The following is a 13,000-nucleotide window of genomic DNA, read 5'->3' as shown; positions in this document are numbered from 1 at the left end:
TTTTACTTTTCAAGAGACGCTAAAAATATATCTTTTACCAATCTTCTCCAAACCATTCTCCTGTATTACTATCAAAATTATATATATTATAAATCATTAATACTTTATTATTATTATTACTATTATTATTGTTATTATTATTATTATTTTAAATCATTGTTAATCAATCAATTATATTATTGCAAATCGTTAACATTTTTAACTAATTTAATGGTTATCTTTTTAAGTTGTTAATTCTAAAACTTTTTCTTGCAATAAAAACATAACTCTTACCCTTAACCAAATATATGCAATTCAAGTTTAAATTATGCTTTGAATCTTTTAAGTATTTTAAAATCTCTTTACATTTATTTTATTATTTGCGCAACCATTTTCAAGTGCTTATTTTTTTGTATGTTTAATATTGTTGATATTTTCATATGTCCAAGTTGAAAACTGTTTAAACAAGAATTATTACTTATACTTTCCAGTTGATTTTTGAAAAACATCTTAAAGTTAAGATTATAAATAGCAAAGAAATAAATTCAAAAATAAATTCAACTATATAAAAAATAAATTCAAAAATTTCTTTTTTTTTAGAAAAAAGTCAATAGATGTTAAAAAGTTCTCATAAAACATTTGGCAATTGTATAAATACAAAATAATCATTTTGTTTTCCTATAAATCATCAGTATTTAGAACTTTTTCTTTCTTAAAAACAATAATTCTAAACGCATTATATTTGCTATATAGTTTATATAAAGTATTAATAATATAACAAAGTAGTAAAAAAAGACTATGCTTCATTTTAATTATATTTATTTATATCTTTTAAGGAAAACCATGATTAGACATTGTTATTAGTAAATTACACTATAAAAGTTTTATGTACAATTTTTAAGTTAGGTTTAAGATATGTTCAATAGACCCACATTATCCCGCTTAATGGAATTATGAGGCTCTAAGTCATATTTTTATCTTTCTTTAATGAAACATACCAACTCATATATTATACTAACAAAGGTTAAAACACTTGGCAAAACTGAAGTTTCTCATTTCATTGGTAGTTTAAAAAAAGCAATTAGTACAAAAAAAGTACTCTTGTCTCCGCTACCGATAAATGATATTGTTAAAAAGTTCATTGGTTATGTATTATATTTAAACTATTAATAGAATACTCTTTATCCCGAAATATACTTAAATTTAAATATTCTATTGACCAAATAAAAATTTTGTTTTAAAAAGATAGAATCTTATTTCGAATGAAGTTTTTTTTTAGTTTATGGGAAGTTTTAACAATATCATTTACCGGAAGCGGAGACAAGAATACTTTTTTTGTACTAATTACTTTTTTTAAACTACTAATGAAATGGGAAACTTCAGTTTTACCAGATGTTTTAACCTTTTGATAGTATAAATGCTGTAATCCATTAGGTACCCGGCATTTTTTACATAAATTTAATTTTGTAATGTTAATAAATCCGTATCAACATAGTTTTTTTGTTTAGCGCTATAGTTTGTTTAACTGTTATACTTTGCAGTATTATATAGTTTGAAAGTAATTTAGAAAAACAATATTATTATTAATTTTTAAAAACGTAAAAGACATACTCTTGTTTATAAGCATTTTTTAAAGTGAAAAGTAGACGAAACTATTTAAGTGCAAAACTTGCAAAATCATTATAATAATCACAGGATTAGTACTTAGAAATCCCGTTTTATGGAACCGATTTTTGTTCTAAAAATTTGTGCCACGTTTTAGGCACAAATTTTTATTTGCTACCTCAAAAAAGTTTGTGCAACATTTTTTAAAATAGCATGAGATCATTGTTTTGTTGTGGTGTTTTTTTTTTTTTAATGTTTATAAATTTAGATTATTATTGAAAATAAGACATGTGTAAGATTGGCTTTTGTGTATGGATGCATTCCTTCGACATGAACTTCACGTGGTAAAAGCAAGTAAATTTTGGATATCAATTAAGTTAATATAATGTATTTATCATGATAAATACATTGTATTAACTTAGTTGATATCCAAAATTTACTTGCTTTTACCACGTGAAATTCATGTCGAAGGAATTCTGAGTTTTTTAAATCTATTCAGCTTGTTTCCTACACATATTTTTTATGCGCCAGCCAAATTAAAAAATATATATATATATATTATGCTACAGACACCTTAAAATGTCGCAGTTTTGAAACCTTATCTTTGTTATTAGAAATATATATATATATATGTATATATATATATATATATATATATATATATATATATATATATATATATATATATATATATATATATATATATATATATATATATATATATATATATTAACAAAGCATGTTGACCAAAACAAGAATACTGCCTTATAAAATCAGAAATCCTTTTAAGAGTAAAACATTGTCTTTGAGATTACTCAGTATTCTTCTTTGAGATTACTCAGTATTCTTGCTTTTAGTTACTTATTTCAGCATTTTATTAATCAGAACTTTTTTTGTTCAACTATTATTATTTTATGTAAATTCATTATAGTCTATGCATTAAGTTATGTGACATGAAATTTTTAAATTGATTAAATATTTAGATTGTTAAATATCGTAAGAAAGAGCATTATTACAGTAATTTAAAGGTGAAAAAACTATCAAAGGCAAACAATGCAAAAAAAATTTATGAGGTTCTAAGTAAAAAATATTTGTAATATGGATTTGTTGAAGAAACAGTGGTCAAGATTAAGTTTTCCTTAACTTAACTGATTTACTTTTGTCAATTTTAAATTTTTTAAATACTTATGACTAGGCATAAGAAGATAAATGAAAAATATAAATTGTCCTCTGGCAGCAGGGTATATCCAAGGGGTTTGAGAGGGCAATGAACCACTGTCTTTTCTATCTAAAAAACCATAATTTTTCATATAAAAACTTTTTTAAATTAAATTAATAACTTTTAAATACAAAAAATAATTATTGTGTACCTTAATAATATACAAAACATAATGTTAATATACAAAACATAATATACAAAATAATATACAAAAATAATATATAATATAAATAATATATAATATAAATAATAAAAATAATATACAAAACATAATGAGAATATGAAAGAAAAAAGGCATGTTTCAAAATTGGAGGTGTAAAAAAGAGGTCTTACCGTGTAAAAAAAGGTAAAATCACGGTGTTACCGTAATTTTACCTCTTTTTACCCATGTGACACAAATATAATATATAATTAATTAGCATTGGAATGTTCGCAACACATTAAAAAAAAGTCGTCGTTAAAAATTGCTTCTAGTATATAAGGTATTGGAATGAAAATGCCATCATTTAGAAATTTAAGCATTAGCTTTTTACTAATGAAAATAAACATTTCCAAAACACTTCTTTCAGATCTTAGGTCTTTTTATTGGAATTAAATGAGTTTATATTATGGGTTTGTTTATTGTATTAAATGTATTATTATTAGTATAAAAAGTTTGCTTATTTTTAATGTGTAAATGGATTAAGTTGTCCGGAGCCACCCTCCAATTATATGTCCTAAACCAGCTAATCATACCTCGTTCACAAATACTGGTTTTAAAACAAGTGAATTAAAGTATTAAACGAATACTTTTTTAAATAAATATTGTAAATAAAAATGTATCTTTAACCAATAAAAAGTTGTTAGTTTACATAAAAGTTAGAAATATTAATATGTGAATCAAATATGACGATACATTGTTCTCCTGGCGGTGGAAAACAATATTTTGCACTCCCAGCCAATGGCTTCGGCATATTATAGTAGATATTTTGCATATGCCATATTTTCACTCTAATCATGTTTTTATAGTATTTAAAATCACAGAGCTTCTTTAGTTTAAGCTGTACATCAAGTGCCCGGAGTTACCCGTCGTCCGGGGCTACCGACTTTCCCTTATCAAAAATCTTTAATTCTAATAACGTCAAACATGTATGAAAAGTAAAAATAAACTTTCCTACAAAGTATATTAGAGAGTGGTGCATATATTTACTAAGGGGGCACAGTGTTTGACGCTCTTCTCTCAAATCTCCTCAAATTCTCGTCCTGTCAAAATAAATTAACAAATAATACAACAGCAAAAATGTTTTTAAATAAACGTTTTTATAAATGTTTAAGATCCAAAAAAAACTTTGAATGTAGTTCGAGTAAATCTGAATTTACCAGAAGTATCAGAAACAAGAGAGTAGCTGCACCACTATCGTTGCTGTCCAAAAATGCATTTTTCTTTACGCTTATATATAAAAAATGTTTAACAGTATAAATATTTGTTTTGTAGTCTGAGAATGAGATAAATTAGTATAAAAATTTTTTCGCATATTGCAAGATATTTCGAGGTTTCATCAATTTACTAAAGGGAAAGTGTGTTTTTTCTCCTCATCCAAACCGAAAAATGATCAATTTGATTCAAACCATCCATTTTTTTTTATTTTTAGATTTATTTTTTTGCGGTTTAGAGAAGGCGGAAGAGAATGTAATTTGATTCAAACTTTATATAGGGGAGAAGGTAGTTTAGGACAGGAGTAGTTTAGAACAAAGCAAAATTAAAAAAAAAAACAACTTATCAACCAAGTTGAATATATTAGTCAATTGGAAATACTTTCGCATGTAACTGTCACAGGATTTTTTCAGGAAGGCATTTAGCTTAGCTTTTCCATAAACGTTTTATGATTTTTGATAAATTTTCTGATTTTTTTAGTTTTTAAACGTAAGGATTTAGTACGGAAATTACTTCTCCAAGGAATTTATTTTTTACATTTTTATTGAAGTGACATGTTATACAAAATAAATAAAAAGTTTAATTACAAGACATTAATTTTTCTTAAAAAATTTGTGGAATATATTCTGAAATCAGGTTCAAGGCAGCATTGGAAAGTTCAGGAATAATTCTGGTCGTATTTTAGAATTTTTTTTCCTGAAAAAATCCGGAAAATATTTCTGAGAAAAATTCAGAAAAAATCCAAAATAATAAATGCAAATGTGTTTCATAGAAAAAGTGCATCAATACGTACATAAATTGTTATAGTCGTAGTCACAGTGACGTGTACATCTATCAACTGACTTAAATAGGGATAGGCGCCAAGGAGTGTACATACATCGACTGAGGGTTTAGGTTTTGTCTGGCATTCTTTATACAAAAGAGAAGTATTTCAATACTTATTTAAACAAGGTTTATATACAAATTTAATTTATAAAAAAAAATTTTAAATTACGCCAGATTATTAGGTGAAATGGTCTAAATAATTAATAATAAACATCCACGGACAAATAAGTAAAAATTAGTTGTACACGCGAGCAAATAATACTTAACCGAACTAATGCCCTTACAATGGGAAGAACTGTTTAACTTTATCAAACCTACCACTGTCAGTTAAGTATAAACAAAAACGTGATAGGGTTTGCTTTTTAATTTTTCCACTACAGTTGTCACAAAACAAACGTAGTGTATTATACTTTGGTGGAACTGAGATCAAATAATTATTTAAAAAGTCGCTACTTCATTAGGCCTTTTTCTTCCTTGACCTTCGTGGTACATATATAAATGATTTTTTTCTTCTTTAATGTTATGTATAGAAATTAATTATAAAATTAATTATAATTTTATACAAAGTTTAAAAATAGTGGGCAACTATAAAAAGAAACGTGTAAGATATATAAACAAAGATTTTGTAAATTGCAGTAAAACATGTTTTTGGTAAAGCAATAAAGCTAAGAGAAGATGCAGATGTATTTTGGTCCTCTACAAGTAGATTGGCTGACAGAATAAAAATGCTTAGAAATAACAAGAAAAATTTAAAAGTGATAACTTTTCCACCAAGTATTCTCCAGCAAACACTGCACGTACAAAAAACGTACAATGTACGTTCAGTTTACGTTCTGAACATCCTAGACATTGTTGAAACCAAAATATTTTTTTTGGTCAGCGTGGAACGTTCAAAAGCCGTCTGAATTATATTCGGAGGTTTATCTTTTCATTATAAAACACAGATCAAACGAACATGTAAACTAAAATTAAAATCACTTTTTATAAGTATCGGTCAAAAATATATAGTTTTATGGGTAACTATCCGTAGATATTTTATTTGGTAGTTGTTAAATGCGTGCGCTATTTTTTATTTTATCTCGAAATAACATTGAAATCTAAATAATAATAACTAACGGTTTCATAAGGAGTTGTTTGAAATAGATTAGGTTGCAAGTTATTAATTTATTTATTATTACATTAAAATATTATTTCTTTGATTTTTTTTTAACAATTTGATTTATATTTAATTTTAGTATATATGAAATAATAAATCTAAAAGAAATTCAGACTATATTTATTTTTTTATATAGAAAGTTATATCAAAAACTGTATTTATAGTTTTTATTTAAACTATAAATACAGTCTAAATGAACTATTAAGGGAATTAATGAAAAATTAAGACGTAATTAATGAAAAATTTAAGGGATGGAAATTTAAATTAATGAAAAGTTAAAAGGTAAATAGATTCTATCTGTTGACCAGCCTCGCACCCCTTCTTCGTCTATTAGGCTAGCGCAGATATATTTTTAATACATTGTTTCCAGTTTATGATGTTGAACGCTATATCTTCTTGACTCATTGCATGGGTTTTACCTTTGCCTCGGTTTTTATGACTAGGCAACTCGTTCTATTATCACCTAATGAGGGTACAGCTCTAAAACTCAGTTTTATGGTTCTGAGGCCTGCTGGTAGTCAGGTTTCCCGAACTCTGTGATTATCTCTCAGAGAAGCTGATTCCATCAACAGCTGAAAAATATCAGAGTACTAACAGTGTCATGTGGGGCATGGATGGTGTCCCTGTTCGTACTTTTGGTGTGCATTGTTCGAGCCATATTTGGAGCCCTTTGTTACAGCTTAGGGCTTATTAATAGTAATGAGGCAATTGCTTGGACTATTAAATAGTGTACTGAGTACTATCAATGCTTTGAGTCAATTTCTTTAAAAAATTCAAAATGACTAAAGTACCAAAAACTACATAGCACAAAAAACTATTGTCATCACCAAGTTCTCTAAACCTATCATTCAGTAATATTCGTGGTCTCCGAAGTAACTTTTCTTCTGTTGAGTCTTATCTCTTGCAAAGTTCACCAGACCTACTTGCTCTTTGTGAGACTAATTTGAGTTCAGCTGTTTCATCTTGTGATCTTAGTGTTGATGATAGTAGTATGAAGTGACGATTGTAGCTCATAAAAAAGTGCATTTTCAAAAAAAGTGTGTGAGCTAGAAAGTATGGCATCATTTCAACCATTTTTCAACATGCATATTATGCGATCTCTTCAACTAGCATGACATGGTATTAATTTAATTTTTATTTCAACAAAGAAATAATAATTATAAGGTGAGCTATGCGTAAAAGAAAGCACGTTCTATTACATCAAAACTTCTTGATTGTCCCTCTTCTGCATCCCCAGAGTTTAATGTAACTACTAACCTTCTTCCACTACCAACACTAGGCATGGAATCTGTAAAATTTCTGTAAAATGAGATAGTAGTTGTAGAACCAATTAAACTACTTGATTGATACAATAGTCCAGATGATTCATTATTAAATGTTTTAATATTAGAACCGTTCCACGAAGAAAGATAAAAGTCTTCTGAGCCTTCTGAGGCGTATATGCGTACACTATTGACATCTAATCCAGGAAATACTATATAGTTATTTTCGTTAAAAGGTATCCAAAGTTGTATAACAGAGTTAGTATTTACTGGAGAATTGTATGCATCATACATGCGTACTCAAGATTCCCACCAATTACCAGATAAGCCAATAACATGCATTCTAATATTTTTACGATAAACACCATGGCCAGCATTGTCTGTAGTGTCTAATAATATATATTCTTTACCATAAGTTGTGTTCATAAATCTAAATGTTTCTGAATATAATTTATTAGATGACAATGATTAAGGTATCGATGTAGTTCTTATAATAAAAGGTTGTATCCAATATGTAACGTTTTGACTTGTTTTATTGTATAATTGAATTACTAGACTAGTAGTAATTGGTAAATCTAGTGTAAAGTATCCTCCTTATGCATTAGCTGTATATACATTACAACCTTGTAAAGAGTTTGCATAAAATGAGTTACCAAGTAGGTCAAGTTGTGAAAATAAATGATTACAGGCAAATGAAATATTATTATCTCCAACACTATCTGTAGAAGTAGAATAATCTCCTATGCAAAGTGCATGATCTGCGTATATTCTAAGAAATACATTACCTGGAACATTATGATTAGGATTTAATCCTTGGAATGCTAACCATAGTTTTCTGAGAATACGAAGACCAGAAGATTGTTCAAAAACTGTTGTTGCATCTGGACCTGTAGTTGGTAGAAGAGTCTGTTTTTTTAATCCAAGGCACGTTAAACTTAAATTTGGTATCGTTCCTAATTCATTAAGATTAAATGTTTTATTATCAACATAATTTTTTGTACCAGCATCATGTGAGCTAGTAGGTTCTGCTACATTTATTAATTTATTAGAATTCACATTAATATTACTAGCTGCATTATTTTGTCCGACTCTCCTAATTAACAAGTTAGTAGCTTTAGATATTGTTAAACCATCTACTGCTACAGTTGAAATAGTGTCGCGACCGAATTTATCAACAGGCATTTTATATATAAAGAAAAATTTTGTGACTAAATTTTTTTTAAAATTACCATAGATTTTTTTTAAAAAAATTACCATAGATTATTATTAATATTCTGAAAATCACATCTTCATCTAGTTTTTTTAAAACCTATAAACACAAGTATCCACAGAATGAGGTATTTCCAAATTGAACTCTATCACTATTATAATAAACAGGACTTTTTAAATAATTAACAACTTCAATTGGTGGTCGTAGTCCATAAGAGTCAAAACTTAGTTTTTCATCTCCGTCTTTGTACGAGCAAATCCAGTGGAATCCCTGCGTAATTTAATCTCCTGTATTTAATATTCCACATTCTTTTTTTTGTGTATTTTTAGGTAATTCATCTCTTACAAATACACCTTTAAAATGTTTTAATTTTAGTTTTTTTTCTGCTTTGATCAATTGAAAATTTGTTAGTGGTTCATTTGGTAAAATTATTCCTTCAACATTGATAAATTTATGATAATTGTTGTTAATTTTTTCCATTTAAACTTATAAATTGTTTTTTTTCTAAAAAAAACAATTTGACGTTATTTATTTTTTAACAACATTTGTCTTTACTTCTTTACGTTTTTTCTTATCTTCTCCGTGTACTTTGTAAGAATACAACTTTGATCCAAGTCCTACAAATTCTTCAACTTGTGCTCCTTTTGATTCATCTTTAAACATTCCTAATATTTTATTATTAGCTCCAACTTTAAAGCCTACCTTATTAATTGCAGGATGATTTCTATCAAAATCGCTTGTATCAAATTTGCTTTCAATATCTTTAGTAATATCTGCATAAATGTCTTCTGTCTTAATTTCGTATGCTAAAGAATCTGTATCTGTGAATAATAGTTTTGCTCTATCATCATATTTACTTTTTATGTAATCGTCGTGAAATTCATACATTAATATACATATTCCTAAGTAAATTGGTTTAGTATATTTTAATTTTGTTTTTTTCATATGTATTGCTATTAAGTTTACATCAAATACTGTTCTACTTTCAAAGTTAGGTTTTGATGCTAATTTAATAGCTTCATTTCTATCTGTTACTAATCTAATATCAAATCTGTTTTCAATATTCTCCATTGTTTTTCCAAATACTGAATTGTTCATAAGTTTAAAAAAGTCTGTTTCAAACTTATTAGTTGATTTAGTTCCAAGTTTTATGTTTAGTTTAATGTATTTACGTAACCATGCTATTTGTTCAAATTTTATTCCTCTATGAATTTTTGTAATCTCTAATCCTAATCTTTCATACAATTTAAGATTTTCATAATGTAATATATAATTTTTCTTATTATTCAAGTTAGAAACTAACAAAGATCTTTAAAATTTCTAAAGACGTCAGCTAGTAAAAGTACATCTGAAACATTGTACAAATCATGATAATCTCTAAATGTTTTGCAATTAAACTCTTTCCATAGGATTTGTGCATGTGAGTAATCATCATCACTTATATCTTCATTGTTTAATTTTGAAAAGAATGATTCTTTTGGTGGTAATTGTGTCTCATTAATTCTATTAATAGAATCAACCTAATCATATGAGTATACACCTTTTCTTAGTAATAAATTTAATTTTTTACCTGAATAGAATTTTCCATTATTTTTACATTTATCTTTTTCTAAATTCTTTGATAATTCATCTAAACTATCAGACATAAATCTACAACTATCTAAGAAACGAAGTTTACGTTTAACTTCAACACTGTTTCCATCTTTAATATATTCGCCATCTTTAATTTCTCCAGAAAAGCTAATATACTTTTCTTCATTGTTTGGTATACAATTCAACTTTCCTTCTGATAATTTCTTTATAACTAAGTGAGAATCATAACCAGATAATTTGTTAAATAGTACTGGAAAGAATCTTGAAATTTTGTAATTTAAATTAAAATCTTGATGAGCAGCACCTCTATATTTTCCAATAATATGGCAGTGGTCGCGTACTATATCATTTTCAATTTTTTTTTTTTACAAATGTGGCTTGATATTGCTGTTTTAAAATTATGCTTGTTTTCTTCAGTAAATATCATCTTTTTTGGAAATTTAATCATGTTATAAATTTTTCTTATATCTTCTTCTGAGCTGTTAACAAAAATTTGTGCAACATCATCCGTTTTACTACTTGCAGTAAATGTGACTAATTTACTTTGATAAAAATTTTCCTCAAAACATTTAATATAATAACAGAATGAACTTGAAATATGTCTTTGATATTGTTTAGTATAAGATTCATTCGGATTTGGTTCACTAGTGTCAATTGGTTTTATAAAACTTTTGCATATATTACAAACGGAACTCTCATTGATTTATTGTGATTAGTAAATTGCATTGTTGATTTTGGTGGTGGAAGTTCGATACGTACTGAATCATGTGTTTCACAATAAAGTTTATGATTAGATAATGATTCTTCAGAATTAAATCCTAATAAGCAATTTCTGCAATAATACACTTTATGTTGATGTTTAGATGATTAAGAAGATAGTAATCTGCTCAAAATTTTTATTAAACAATAGTGTAATCACTAGTGATTAGTTTCAACATTTGAGATGTTGAAACTAATCACTATTGTTTAATAATAATGTTTAAGATTATTATTCTTTGACACACGCAAAATATTAACTTCTGAGTTTTCATAACCAAATACATTAACACTGATATCTGTATTATTTTTCTCAAATTTTGTAATTTGGTTTAATGATCCTGGAAATTCTATTTTATCCCAGTTTATTTTTTCAGCTTGATTATTAAGATCATTATCTATTCTTTCAGGACTTTTATCTTTAGGATTTAATGCTCCTGCAATACACCACTTAAAACATTGATAATCTTCATTTTTCATATTAATTATTGCTTTTTTAGTTGCTAAAGTTTTATCAAGTGAATATATGATTTAGCTTTAATAGGATTATGCTCGATAATATTTATATCCATCTTTTCAACAGAAACAAACCTCCAACCTGATCCTACCTGTTGAAAAGATGGAAATGATTCCAAAATATTCAGCTTTGATGTTTCATATAATTCATTCAAACCTGTTGACTCTAATACAACTTGATTATTCGTTCTAAATGGAGCAGTTGTGATTATAGTTTCTCCTGTTTTAATATCAGTACACTCCATTTCCCAATATAGAACTATATAAATTTTTAAATTTTTATATTCTTTTTGTACTTAAATAGAGCTATTTTTAGCAGCATTTATGAAGGATAAAACATCGTAACCATCTATTCCTTTAGCTGTAAATTTGTTTTGTTACATTTTTAACAGATGATTTCTTTAATTTAATTTCTATTGTATTTATTTCTTTAACTTTATTTTCAGGTTCAACTTTATTTTCAGGTTCAACTTTATTTATAACTAAGTTATAAATAAAGTTTTTAATGAGTTGACTTTTTGATTGACTGTATTCTTAATTGGATCAGGTACGTATGACACAATCCAATCTGCAATAGAATAAAATTTACTTTTTATCTAACCTGCTGTAGATTGTGCTGGCCTTTGTTCAATCGGTGTGTTACTAACTGCTGTAGATTGCGTTATACAGTAATTACAGGTGTGTGCGCTAACTCTTCTAATAGTTCACTTTTTCTCATTCTATAATAATACTTAATTTTTCGCTCTAGTGCGATTTGTTTTAATTCTCTGAGATTTTTGTTTTCCATTTTTATATAACAAGATATTTTTTTTTGACTTTCATTTTCTTTAAAAAATTAAAAAAAAAAATATCTGATCATATTTTTTCTTAAACCTTTATTATGGTCTTTAAATATATCCAAATCCTCTTATTCTACAATAATAATTAATATTTTTATATTTTTAAATCTCCTGCTTTTTTGTAATTGACAATGTTCTATATACAAAAGGTGTAGGAGTTAAAATTTTCGAAGATGCCATATCTAGAGTAGGTTCATCGAGTATATTTTCCATTTTTTATATGAAAAGATTTTATTTATTAAAAATATTTACAAAGCACATGTAAATATTTTTTAAGCATATATTTATTATAAACATTCTATACGTCTCCACCCTCTAATTCTATAAGAAGGTTTTATAACTCTTTCTATTTTAAACTCACAATCTTTTTCAATTTTAACTGTTCCATTTGAAAAAAGTAAATAGTCGTTAAATAATTCCATAGTTATAGATTTTAATATTTCAATCTTAAATACATTATCAACTTTTCCATCACGTAATTCAAGATATCTCCATCCATGCTTAGTCTCACGCATAGCACTATATAATGATTTATATATTTTAATTTCTCCAGTTTCTATGTTAGTTAAGTTAACAGTGACTGGTTTTTTCTTAATTTTTCTTAATCTTTCATATTTTGGATTTAT

The 13,000-nt window shown here is 26.5% G+C and overlaps 1 protein-coding gene across 1 annotated transcript in view; it reads left to right on the top strand.

Moving 5' to 3' along the window:
• LOC136087405 (uncharacterized) overlaps positions 1–13,000 on the top strand; it is a 72,684-nt gene that overhangs the window by 1,531 nt on the left and 58,153 nt on the right. The window lies entirely within an intron of this gene.

Source organism: Hydra vulgaris, chromosome 11 (genome assembly GCF_038396675.1).
Source record: "Hydra vulgaris chromosome 11, alternate assembly HydraT2T_AEP".
Lineage (NCBI taxonomy): Eukaryota > Metazoa > Cnidaria > Hydrozoa > Anthoathecata > Hydridae > Hydra > Hydra vulgaris.
This window is presented reverse-complemented; position numbering and strand designations above follow the sequence as displayed.